Raw genomic sequence first — 14,062 nt, 5'->3', positions numbered from 1 at the left:
TAGGTGAATATACACCACACACCAACACACACACGAGAGTATTACATCTTAACCTGTGAAAAACTTGGGTCATATTAGAGATAAATCTAAACTCTTGCTGCATGAAATAACAACCAATATTATTACAATTGATAAAGCGGTGTAGTGTGAAGACCAATAATTGCATCAGCTATAGTGAGGTGGGGGGAGGGTATAATGAGGGGGGGGAGGGGAGGGTATAATGAGGGGGGGAGAAGACGGTATAGTGGGGATGGTGTGACCACCGCCAGGGGGCAGCAGGTGGGCGGGGGGGCGGGGTACCGTGACCTCGGAGGAGTGCCCACACCCGCAGCTTACGCCCTCGACTGTATATATATACATATAAATTTTTGTATTTATTTTACCTATTGTTTCAGTCTCACTGAGAGTTTTAACAACTTTCTAAATTTCACTTTTAATTCAACTGTAAAGCAAACATTAGTTTTTATGTTCTTCATATATTATTAGTTGAAATATCACTTAAGTTATTCGTAACATGTTGGAGTGAACTTTGTTGTGTTTTCATATTGTTTAGTTCCTCGTGGGACATCCTGTCACGGAAGGCCAGCCGCCCGAGACAGTTGCTAGACGCTGCTATATACACATATGTGTGTGTGTCTGTAAGGCCGCCTCGGAGACGAGCACGTGTCGGGTTGATGGGAGGAGATGTGGCACATCCTGATAACCGCTGTATAATAATCTTGTGTCAGGAGACGGGATAATATGGCTATTTGACACTTAATATGTCTCCGGTGGCAGGCCCCGGTGCCACGTCCGACACGGCTCGACCTCCCCGAGGCATGACAATGAAACTGTTGATGCTTCAGTGCTCATCAAGCTGACGTTGTGCGCAGACGTGTTAGTGGTGTGTGGCGGTGGTCCCCTGTTGGGCAACGGAAGGCGTCTTCTGGACGATTCCCAGTGTCTTTTAAGTTACCAAAAAAAGGTCGCTTTAATGTACAAATTAACGTATGGAACAGCTTGTGTTACAAAGACCATTATTCTTGACGACGATTGCGTAATTCTCGACGAAACGTGATCTGTTCTTGCATACTTTCAAATTCCTTTATATCCAAGAGATACCCCAATTTTAAAGCTAACTCGCAGGTTTGTGTCATTCTGGATTCAAACGTGAATTCATATAAAATTCTCGTTGCTCACACCTCGAGTAATTTGGTCACATTGTCAGGTTAGGTTATGGACCCTATACTCGTCCTGTGGGCTGTGGCGGAAAGGCTAGTCACAGGCCTATACGTTCAGAAATTAAACTGTGATGTTTTATAACCAAAACAATTTTTACTAGTGGTGGATTATTTGTATAGACCTACAGTAGGTCTATGCAACTATGCTATTGAGCAAAATAAAATTTTGAAAGCTAGGCTTGTGATAGTCAACTAAGTTCCTTACATTTTTCGCATTAGACAAAAGCTGAATCCTAATTTTCGTTTTGCTAAACTAGGTGCAGCACTGTTGAGCTAGTTACATATAACTTAACATACATATATGAAGTCGTCAGTTTTATGAAACCAACATCACCGTAACTTCAAGAGGCCCAAAAATAACTCCCATTTGGGTACTTGTAACCGAGCCTAGCAGTAGGCAAGTCTTAAAGCCTACAGACCTTATTTTATTATCCTTAGGTGGTTCTTTCAGCACAGAAGAATGATAAATGGAATAGCAAGCGTCGATTTTACAGTTTCAGCTCTTTGAAGTTTTTTGTTTCTAGGCGATCCAAATCTTTATCAAATCCTTCTCCTTAAAGGCATATCCTTCGGCTTAACATACAAGTTGTATCATGCATTCGGGTTTTATTTATCATTATATTTATTACGATTCTCACTTGTATGTTACAAATACAGTAGTGTACACGGTGTGTTGGTCTAGAGTAAACTTGTCTGGCTATAAAACAGGTTAGGTTTATAGATCAGATCCAGAAGAAAACTTGACAGTCGACTTTTTTAAGAGGAATAATTTAGTGGTGGTGGTGTTGGTCTAGGCCTTGTGTATACCTGCCACACAGGTCAGTAGGCTTTGTTTGAAATTCAAGGCAGGTGATGTAGATGAAAGGTAACGTAGGCTACACTCGTGCAGGTTAAATATTAAATTGTCCTAATCATATACTGCAATAATAGTTAAAAGTAATTACGACTAAAATATAGCATCTGCTAATACATTGTATAAAGATACTCCCCAAGGTTCTTTGTGACCAAATGCAGGCGATGAGTCACAATAACGTGGCTAAATTATGTTGACCAGACCACACACTAGAAGGTGAAGGGACGACGACGTTTCGGTCTGTCCTGGACCATTCTCAAGTCGATTGACCAAATGTTTAAGTATTTCGGTTAATTTGTCAATGTTTAGCAAACTTCATGCTTATGAAGGATGAGGTTGGGCGGGTGTGTGAGCCCCGTGCAAGGAGAGTCACCAGCAATGTTTAGCAACAATCAAGGGAAACATTGTATCAATTTTCCCTGGTCTCCATTATAGTCACTCCTGATTGCTTATTGAGAATATTAAATCTATTCATGCCTGAGAAGCGAATGCCAAGAATTTCACTTTACCTAAATTGTGTCACCAAGTTATTGTCGACAGCAGCTGAAAAGTAATGTAGTTTGGTTTTAAGCTTTTTTTTTTCATTCATATGTTATTGTCCATGATCGTTCTGATTTGGGGGACCGGTGGCTGAGCGAACAGCACGCTGGGCGCTTGATCCTGTGGTCCCGGGTTCGACCCCGGGCGCCGGCGAGAAACAATGGGCAGTTTCTTTCACCCTAATGCCCCTGTTACCTAGCAGTGAATAGGTACCTGGGAGTTAGTCAGCCGTCACGGGCTGCTTCCTGGGGTGTGTGTGGTGTAGGGGGGGGGGGTGAATAGTAGTTAGTAACAGTTGATTGACAGTTGAGAGGCGGGCCGAAAGAGCAGAGCTCAACCCCCGCAAGCCCAACTAGGTGATTTTGTCAACTTTAAGCTTTTTTGTCTATTTATGTTTTGCCCGAAACGGCTGCAATAGTATGTGTAGCTCCTATTCCTACACTTGTACATTACTCTTATGTTCTTTGTACACACATTCTTTTGAATAAACGGTGATTGATTGAGTAAAATGTTGGTGTTAAGCAGACAAATCATGTTTTTTTAAGTATGGCCTCGCATACGTTGAGTTTTCTTTAATAGCGTCACCATATACTATTGTAAAAATGGGATCATAGTCTTTATTACCTGAGTTTACCCGAGAGCCAGTAACACTAGTGGCCTCGATGAGGACAAGAAGCCAGCGGCTTGTTCAAAGTCCCCTCATGTGCCTTACATTATTTGAACTGGCTTGCTTAAACTGTGCGTTATTATATGCATAGAGATGTGGCTTTCTTTAATAGATTTGCCCGAGACGCTATGCGTGCTAGTGGCTTTACAAGAATGTCAAATCAACTGAATTTCTAGTGTTCTGTTAACCCCCAATGTACCTTACTTGTATATAAATAAATTTGACATTCGTACGTAGTTCCCTTTCCTTGCTAATTACTCTAAGATGCCATTAAAATGTATAATTAAATACTATGATTGGGTAAACTGATTTCATCATACACAGTGACTAATGGTCTTAGGCCAAGGAAGGCGGCAGTTCAAAGACTCCCGACAGGATATGGGGACCTGGCGGCTGAGTCGACAGCGCGCGATAGTTCGTAAGACCTAATGATCGGGTTCGATCCCTGGCAGAGGCGAAAAGAAAATTGGGCAGTGTCTTCCATCCTGATAGACCTGTTCACCTAGCAGTAAATAGGTACCCGGGAGTTACAGCTGCTTCCTGGTGATGTGTATGTGAAAATTAGGATTAAAGACTAGAGTGAAACGCTATTCGTGCTAGTGGCTGTACAAGAATGCAAGCACACACACACACACACACACACACACACACACACACACACACACACACATACAGGTTCACTAGTGGAGTGGGAGGGGTAATCAGGCAACTTCGAAGTGAAAAAGTGTGTACAAGTGAATGAAAAAACCTTGAGTTTTGGCCAGAGCCATAAAGTAGTGAAGAAAAACAGTTTAAATAGCGTAATTCAAAATAGTTGTAGTATTGTGGCAGTGTGTAGTGTGGAGCAGACCTCACCGACCTCTGACCGCGTGACCTCACCCCGGCAGCAACCCTCCTACCACCACGGGGACGACGCTTGGAGATTCACTCACCTATTGTGTTAGCAGGACGGTAAGATACTTGGAACCCCTGTGGGTAAGGTTGCATTATAGCAATGACTAGGTCAGGAAGGGTGTCTAGGTCCAACAGTATTATGATTGAGGAAGAAGATAGGTTTGTGGAGAAGATGATTGGGAAATTTGTAGAGAAGAGGGATGTTTGGATAGGTGATCTAATCCAGGGGATTAAAAGTGAAGTCTTTAATAAGATACAGGACGAGGTTCAAAGACTCAAACAAGAGTTTATGGATTATATTCAAGAGGAAATCACGAAGAGCAGGGTAGAATGGCAAGGAGAAATATCTAGGCTTACTAATGAATTTGGCAGGAATAAGGGAAGCTTGGCAGGGGAAGGGGAAGTAGTAGTAGTAGGTGGAGTAGCGGGTGTAGGAGGGGTGGGGGTCAGCCAGGGAGAGGGCCACCAGCATGACCCTGAACTGAGAAAGAGGACAATCATAATCCATGGATTACTTGAAGCCAGGGCACCATCGAGGCAGGAAAGGATGGAGATTGAGGATTTGGAACTACAGGGGATCTTGAGAGACATGAGAGCCCAGATGGCAGGGAATGAGGTGCAAGTCCACCGACGCATTGGACCATACAACTGTAACAGGAAACGACCTGTCCTGGTACAGTTCACTAACGAAGAGGCAGTGGATTACATACTGCATCACAAACACCTACTCAGAGGTAGCGAAAATTACTACAACGTATTTATTGACAAATTCATGACGAAGGAGGAACAGATTGCCCACAGAGCAAGCAAACAACAATACGACTCTTCCCATTTGAGCGCAGCTACACACCCCAGTGCTAATCCACCCCATGCTAACCAGCTCACACGTGCTTCTCAGGTCACCCCTTTCCCAAATCAGCCGCCCCTGCTTATCTCCCCAGCACATCCCTTGGCCCCTCTGACCCCACTGGAGTCAAATTCATCCCACATTCCAAGGACCCCCTCATCACCTCAACCCCCAAAACCCGTCCAGCCCTCGTCCCCTCAACCCCCAAAACCCACCCAGCTCTCATCCCCTCAACCCCCAAATCCCATCCAGACCTCATCCCCTCAACCCCAAGAACCCACCCAGACCTCATCCCCTCAACACCCAAAGCCTGCCCTGCCCTCACCCCTCCTCATCCCCTCTCCTTCCATGTGACCCCCCACCCTTGCGAGGGAGGTGGGAGGTCCCCCCACCCCCTCTATCCATCCCCCTCCCAACCTCTCAACCTCTATCTGTCTCCCAACCTTACGCCATCTCCCAACCCCTCTATGCCCTCCCTAATCTTCAGACCCAGTATGCCCTTCCTACTCCAGACCTACCTACCCAGGCCCTACCCCAGACCCTCCTACCTACCTTCCTAGAAGCCCAGCCCCCAGTAGCCCCCCAAGCACCCCTCCTGAACTCTTTCACCCCCCATACACCCCCCGGACCCCCCCAGACACCCCCTGGATCCCCCCGGACATCCCCCGGACCCTCCCCGCCCCCAGTCATCCCCCAGACACCCCCCAGATCCCCTCTGCCCCCAGTCACCCCCCAGACATCCCCCAGATCCCCCCAGACCCCCAGAGAAAGGGAGAACTCTGGTACAAGAGTTTCCATGAAGAATCTCAAGGTTTGGTACACCAATGCTGATGGGGTATCTAATAAAGCAGAAGAGATAAAAGAAAGAGTGAGTGAAGCAGATCCTGACATAGTTGCAATTGTGGAAACTAAAATTAATGACATGATCTCAGATGCAATCTTTCCTGAAGGGTACCAGGTGATACGAAAAGAGAGGACACAGAGACAGGGAGGGGGAGTAGCACTCCTAATAAAGCGGAAATGGAAGTTTGAAGACCTGGGAAATCGAGTTACCAATGAGTGCACAAGCTTCATACATGGAACTCTGACAGTAGATGGGAGGAAGATTGTGATCATGGTAATCTACAATCCCCCACCAAACAGTAGAAGACCCAGGCAGGAGTATGATGACAACAACAAAGCATGTATAGATGAACTGCAGAAGGCAGCAACACTAGCCCACAGAATGAGAGCGAAGCTGCTGATCATGGGGGACCTAAATCATGGAGAGATAAATTGGGAATCAAGGAATCCCCATGGAGGGGATGAAACGTGGGGAGCAAAATTAGTAGATGTTATAGACAGGAATTTCCTGACACAACATGTGAAGGAAGACACAAGGGAAAGAGGAGGAGATGCACCGAGCCTATTAGACCTGATTTTCACCCAGAACGTAGAAGATATCGAGAATTTAGAGCATGAAATACCTCTAGGGGCCAGTGACCATTGTGTCCTAGTCTTTGACTACATGATGGAATTCAAAATTATGACCATGGGACAAGAGATCTGGGAAAGGAGAGCTGACTACAGGAAAGGGGACTATATGAGGATAAGGGACTATCTGGGTGAAGTGCAGTGGGAGGAAGAAATTAGAGGAAAAACAGTCCAAGATATGATGGACCTAGTCATACAGAAATGCCAGGAGGCCGAAGAGAGATTTATACCAACGGTAAAGGGAAAAAATAAGAAGGAATATAATAACCCATGGTTTAATAGACAGTGTCAGGAAGCAAAAATGGCCAGCAGGCGGGAGTGGAGGAAGTACAGAAGACAAAGAACAGAGGACAACAGAAGCAGATACAACAGAGCTAGGAACGATTACATTAACATAAGACGAACATCGGAAAGGGACTATGAGAACGATATTGCAATCAAAGCGAAAAAACAACCTAAGTTACTACACAGTCATATAAGAAGAAAAATGTCGGTGAACGACCAAGTGACAAGACTAAGGAAGACAGAGGGGGCATATACTGAAAGTGACAAGGAAATCTGCGAGGCACTGAATGCCAGTTTCCATGGAGTGTTCACTACCGAGCCTGAGCAGCTCCCATTGTTGGAAGGGGTTACCCTAGATGAAAGACTATCAGATATAGAGGTGACAGCAGAGGAGGTAATGAAACAGTTGACAACTCTAGATGCAACTAAAGCAGTTGGACCAGACAAAGTATCACCGTGGATACTAAAAGAAGCAGCACAGGCCCTCAGCGTGCCTCTGGCAATGATCTTTAATGAGTCACTTATGTCAGGAGAATTGCCCAGTTGCTGGAAGAAGGCAAATGTCGTGCCGATCTTCAAGAAAGGAGATAGGGAGGAGGCACTTAACTACAGACCTGTATCACTGACAAGCATCCCCTGTAAAATACTGGAAAGAATAATTAGGCTACGACTGGTTGCACACCTGGAGAACATTAGGTTTGTGAACAAACATCAACATGGGTTCTGGACAGGGAAATCGTGCCTAACAAACCTTCTGGAATTCTATGATAAAATAACGAGGATAAGACAGGACAGAGATGGTTGGGCAGACTGCATATTTCTGGACTGCCAAAAAGCCTTTGATACAGTACCGCACATGAGACTGCTGTTCAAGCTCGAGAGGCAGGCGGGGGTGGGGGGAAAGGTCCTAGAATGGATAAGGAACTACCTAACAGGAAGGAGCCAAAGAGTTACGGTAAGGGGCGAGAAGTCGGACTGGCGAACAGTAACAAGTGGAGTACCACAAGGATCGGTGCTGGGACCAATTCTATTTCTTGTATATGTTAACGACATGTTTACAGGCGTAGAGTCCTACATGTCGATGTTTGCGGATGATGCAAAGTTGATGAGAAGAGTTGTGACAGATGAGGATTGCAGGATCCTCCAAGAGGACCTGAACAGATTGCAGAGATGGTCAGAGAAATGGCTACTAGAATTCAACACGAGCAAATGTAAAGTTATGGAAATGGGACTAGGAGATAGGAGACCAAAGGGACAGTACACAATGAAGGGGAACAGCCTACCTGTAACGACGCGTGAAAGAGACCTGGGGGTGGACGTAACACCTAATCTATCTCCTGAGGCACATATTAATAGGATAACGACAGCAGCGTACTCTACACTGGCAAAAGTTAGAACATCATTCAGAAACCTAAGTAAGGAGGCATTTAGGGCGCTTTACACTGCCTACGTAAGGCCAGTCTTAGAGTATGCCGCCTCATCATGGAGTCCCCATCTGAAGAAGCATATAATGAAACTGGAAAAGGTTCAGAGGTTTGCAACGAGACTCGTCCCAGAGCTACGAGGGATGGGGTATGAAGAGCGCCTGAGGGAACTGTGCCTTACGACACTAGAAAGAAGAAGGGAGAGGGGGGACATGATAGGAACGTATAAGATACTCAGAGGAATTGACAGAGTGGACATAGACGAAATGTTCACACGGAATAGTAACAGAACGAGAGGACATGGATGGAAGCTTGAAACTCAGATGAGTCACAGAGATGTAAGGAAGTTTTCTTTTAGCGTGAGAGTAGTGGGGAAATGGAATGCACTTCAGGAACAGGTTGTGGAAGCAAATACTATTCATAATTTTAAAACCAGGTATGATAGGGAAATGGGACAGGAGTCATTGCTGTAAACAACCGATGCTCGAAAGGCGGGATCCAAGAGTCAATGCTCGATCCTGCAAGCACATATAGGTGAGTACATATAGGTGAGTACATACACATACACATACACATATACATATATATATATATATATATATATGTCGTACCTAGTAGCCAGAACGTACTTCTCTGCCTACTATGCAAGGCCCGATTTGCCTAATAAGCCAAGTTTTCATGAATTATTTTTTGACTACCTAACCTACCTAACCTAACCTAACCTAACTTTTTTGGTTACCTAACCTAACCTAACCTATAGAGATAGGTTAGGTTAGGTTAGGTAGGGTTGGTTAGGTTCGGCCGTATATCTACGTTAATTTTAACTCCAATAATAAAAAATTAACCTCATACATAATGAAATGGGTAGCTTTATCATTCCATAAGAAAAAAATTTGAGAAAATATATTAATTCAGGAAAACTTGGCTTATTAGGCAAATCGAGCCTTGCATAGTAGGCTGAGAAGTGCGTTCCGGCTACTAGGTACGACATATATATATATATATATATATATATATATATATATATATATATATATATATATATATATATATATATCACACACCCATGTACACATACATATACATATCAATAATCTTTTTATATCAAGTGATTCAACAAGAGGCTCACAACAGTCACTATACAAGGCACTTTACATGGTGAGTCACACAGTTAAGTCTTGCTCCACACCCACCCAACTGGGCGGCAGCTTTACAGTCATGTGCTCCACACCCACCCAACTGGGCGGCAGCTTTACAGTCATGTGCTCCACACCCACCCAACTGGGCGGCAGCTTTACAGTCATGTGCTCCACACCCACCCAACTGGGCGGCAGCTTTACAGTCATGTGCTCCACACCCACCCAACTGGGCGGCAGCTTTACAGTCATGTGCTCCACACCCACCCAACTGGGCGGCAGCTTTACAGTCATGTGCTCCACACCCACCTAACTGGTCGGCAGCTTTACAGTCATGTGCTCCACACCCACCCAACTGGGCGGCAGCTTTACAGTCATGTGCTCCACACCCACCCAACTGGGCGGCAGCTTTACAGTCATGTGCTCCACACCCACCCAACTGGGCGGCAGCTTTACAGTCATGTGCTCCACACCCACCCAACTGGGCGTCAGCTTTACAGTCATGTGCTCCACACCCACCCAACTGGGCGGCAGCTTTACAGTCATGTGCTCCACACCCACCCAACTGGGCGGCAGCTTTACAGTCATGTGCTCCACACCCACCCAACTGGGCGGCAGCTTTACAGTCATGTGCTCCACACCCACCCAACTGGGCGGCAGCTTTACAGTCATGTGCTCCACACCCACCCAACTGGGCGGCAGCTTTACAGTCATGTGCTCCACACCCACCCAACTGGGCGGCAACTTTACAGTCATGTGCTCCACACCCACCCAACTGGGCGGCAGCTTTACAGTCATGTGCTCCACACTCACCCAACTGGGCGGCAGCTTTACAGTCATGTGCTCCACACCCACCCAACTGGGCGGCAGCTTTACAGTCATGTGCTCCACACCCACCCAACTGGGCGGCAGCTTTACAGTCATGTGCTCCACACCCACCCAACTGGGCGGCAGCTTTACAGTCATGTGCTCCACACCCACCCAACTGGGCGGCAGCTTTACAGTCATGTGCTCCACACCCACCCAACTGGGCGGCAGCTTTAGTCATGTGCTCCACACCCACCCAACTGGGCGGCAGCTTTAGTCATGTGCTCCACACCCACCCAACTGGGCGGCAGCTTTAGTCATGTGCAGGCTGCACCTACAATAAGCAAATTTTGGATACTTGGCTAATATTCCTGGCAGCACATCATTATGAATGAAGTACTTACACATTTCTTGGACACTATTAATGGTGTTATATCTGAATTCCGCGGTTTTTTTTCATATTCCATTATATAATGACGTAAAGTATGCGAATAGTTCTGCTGACAGAGTTTACATTTAGTAAAGTCCACATCAGCTGATGTTACAAACTCCCAGAGGTACTTGTAGCCGAGCCTAAGCCTAGCAGTGACTTAGAAGATCTAGAAGTCTGCTAACCTTATTGGATGACCCATAGACGTGCGGTTCTTTCTGCATAATAGAATGATGATAGATGGCGTAACTGGTGTGAATTTCACTTTGCCTCAAGTCTACGAGATTTTGTTGATATTCCCGGAATATTGCTGCCCTCACGCTGCTCAAAGGCAGTCCAAGATGGTAATCAATTCCCTCTTTATGAACAAAAGTTTTAACCAACTCATCAGTTCTATCATGCATTCGGAGACCCAATATGGGAAGGAATCCACAGGAGACAAACTCTGACTCCATCATTGATTATTTCATTGTATCCGTGACTTACGTCAGACAGGAGCACGCCACAGTTATGCCTTGGGGAGGCGAGTGCAGTCAAGGATGACAAGAAGTCGCTTACAATTAGCGTGTCAACTTTGGATTCATATACGCGCTCGAGTGCAAGGATCATGGCAACCAATTGTGTTTGAAGAGTGGAGGACCAGTTATTGATACGCGCGCCACATTAATAGAAGCAGCCATCTCGCGCTGCCACAGCAACTGCACTTCTAGCTGCGAGCCATCAGTATAAATAATTCGGGAATTATGAGATGCTTTTACACCTATTAACTTATTAACCCATGGAACAACTTACCCGCCGAAGCCTTAAATACAAAGACATTACAATATATCAGTTCAAATTTATCAGGAAAAATGGGGTGGGGGGAGGGATACTTTTGACAAGCCACCGGCATCCTGACCTCGTCGTGGCAACTCGTGAGATGGGGGGCCATCGGGTAAATTCAGGCACTACAGTGTATATATATTATAAAAACAAAAGTTAAATATTTTCGTTAGATCTGTTGCCTTATACCACCATGCTGTGTTCACGGAGGGACTCGTTGGGGTCTGTTATTGGTGACGATAAAATTCCTTTGTAAGATGTGCTCGGCTCCTCTCTTTGCAGTCTACGTCGAATCAGCCAATTATTGAACGAGGAGTTAATATTTTATACGTTTAAGCGAGAACGTTAAACGTTTTTAATTTCATTTCTCGTAAATATTTTATACAAGCCTTGATAACAAGGACATGTAGGTGAGAAGTCTACCGCTGCCATGATGCAAGTCTTGGGTTCAGATTTAGGCACGAGGCAAAGTACTGGAACCAGATTGTTACCAGAATATAATCAGCCAAGTTTAACGTCCCTAATTTCTGAGAGGTGAACGTGGGCGAACATTGGCCAGTCGTCACACCACGACCAGGGTGGCGACTACTCTCAAAACCATATAAGATCACCAAGGTGTGTGGGTTCGCGTATGAGAAATTGAAATATATTTATTGAGGTATAAATGCACACACAGGGATGAGGCAGCTCAAGCTATTCTCATACCGTGCTCTCCTCTGTGCTTTTTCCAGGCACAGTTTTATTTTGTGTTTTTATTTACGGGTGGGAAGTCCTCGGTCCTTTGTTTCACAAGATGACGGGCAGATTTAGGAATTACGTGTCAGATGGCATTCATAGCTGGCTGGTTCATGCAAGCTAGCGAGGCCGAGCAGCAACCTTCACCACCTACTAGCCTAGCTGTCTCTACCCAAGCCTCGCCTTCATCAATATATAAACCACAAGACAAATTAACATTTAATCATGTAGAAAATAATACAGTATGCTGGATGAATTTGGTATTTAGGGAGATGGAAATATGGTATAATTTGCCATTTCATGCAAAGGTCCATGGGTGTCAAACTGGACTCCTTAGTGACTATCCACCACCAGTCACCCTGCGAAGTTTGGTGAGACTAGCCTCAAGCCTCTGCCTCTTATCGCGAATATATTCAATTGCTTTAAAAATAGTTGGTTATTATTCAATTGATTAGTGCGCTACTGCACTTCTTTCGACTCGATTCGCCTTCATAAGAGCAAGGTAGAGGGATTCACTCTGTTGCTCTGATGAAGGTTAAATTGAGCCTAAAACGCGTTCAGCATTCTCAAATTCTTCAAATGTGATTTTTACATTTTGTACACCGTATGGAATAGTGTCCCATTTTCGGGAGCAGGTAGCTTGTTAGGCTTAACGAGGTCTTAGGGCAACGACCAATTTTCCCCAGGACGCAATCCCACGCCAGTTGCCTAACTCCCAAGCATTTATTTACTGCTAGATGAACAGAGACATCAGGTTTAAGGAAACTTATTAATGTTTCCGTACTGCCCAGTAATCGAACCCGGGTTCATTCTGTTGACCCGACTGTGCTGAACACTGCAGGTCAAAACAGTAAACTGCATTTACTTCAAGACAACTTGATAACTACCAGTGACCATTTTCTCAACCGTGTCATGCTAGACAACAGCGTACAAGGGCCAAATGCAGCTTTTTCGCGTCTGCTTCACAACTTGACGGGCTAATATCGCCCTCGCCAAACTTTGAGGCACAGTTATGGCTGAAATGTTTCCAGCAGACGGGCAGATGTATATTTGATGGACGTAATTTTGTTATAAGTATTGCAATATTAATGTACAGTTTTGCATAATTAGGGGATAAATGGGGACGAAGCACATACAAAGATTAATCAGGTGTAATTGGCCTGTTATGTTGAACAGTGTCTTCTGTGTTGGCACACTGGCATGCCAGCACAGAAGACACTGTTCAACATAACAGGCCAATTACACCTGACTAATGTGCTTCGTCCCCCATTTATCCCCTATGTAACCCCTTTATCTTTATCTTTATTGTACTTGTCTTATCATCTGACCCCGTACTGGTATAAATTGACGAGTTTTGCATAATTAGGTCCTTCACCATCTGGTCACCATTTGGTCCGGGAGACATCTCCCGTCACGCAGGGTGCATTCGCACCTCTACAGATCTCCAGTATCAGCTCTTGATACTGGTAATGGCTTAAAAGGGCCACCACTTACGGGCTATTCATGCCCGTGCCACCTTTTGGGTGGCTTAATCTTCATCAATCGATCAATAATTAGGTACACGGGAGACATCTCCCGTCACGCAGGGTGCAGTCGCACCTCCACAGATCTCCAGTATCAGCTCTTGATACTGATAATGGCTCAAAAGGGCCACTACTTACGGGCTATTCATGCCCGTGCCACCTTTTGGGTGGCTTAGTCTTTATCAATCACCAATCAATAATTAGGTATATGTTACCGTCCCAACAATAAAGAAAGTTAGTTTAGATGAGCGGTGTTTGTGAGCGTTGACAATCGCTAAAGCTTTCACAATTACAGTAAGTGGCGATTTTCAAAGTATTCCTTTTGTGCTTTACCATCAGAAAAGTAGTTAATGATCCTCCGTAGCCAGAGACGAGCAGTTAGTGTTCCCTGAACCATCTCTCCTCG

General features: G+C 45.2%; 1 protein-coding gene across 8 annotated transcripts in view; it reads left to right on the top strand.

Annotated features, from left to right (window-relative positions):
- LOC123773877 (ATP-sensitive inward rectifier potassium channel 12) overlaps positions 1 to 14,062 on the top strand; it is a 125,963-nt gene that overhangs the window by 50,210 nt on the left and 61,691 nt on the right. The window contains exon 1 of one of the 8 annotated variants that reach the window (XM_069318589.1): positions 849 to 883. The exons of 4 other annotated variants lie outside the window; for them this stretch is intronic. The gene's annotated coding sequence lies outside the window, so the exon portion shown is untranslated. Of the gene's footprint in view, positions 1 to 848; positions 1,126 to 14,062 lie in introns of those variants that run through there. 3 more of the 8 variants (XM_069318591.1, XM_069318593.1, XM_069318590.1) reach the window with 3 other exon arrangements.

Source organism: Procambarus clarkii, chromosome 91, assembly GCF_040958095.1.
Source record: "Procambarus clarkii isolate CNS0578487 chromosome 91, FALCON_Pclarkii_2.0, whole genome shotgun sequence".
Classification (NCBI taxonomy): Eukaryota; Metazoa; Arthropoda; class Malacostraca; order Decapoda; family Cambaridae; genus Procambarus; species Procambarus clarkii.
The sequence above is the reverse complement of the archived record's forward strand: the minus strand, read 5'-3'. Positions and strand labels throughout refer to the sequence as shown.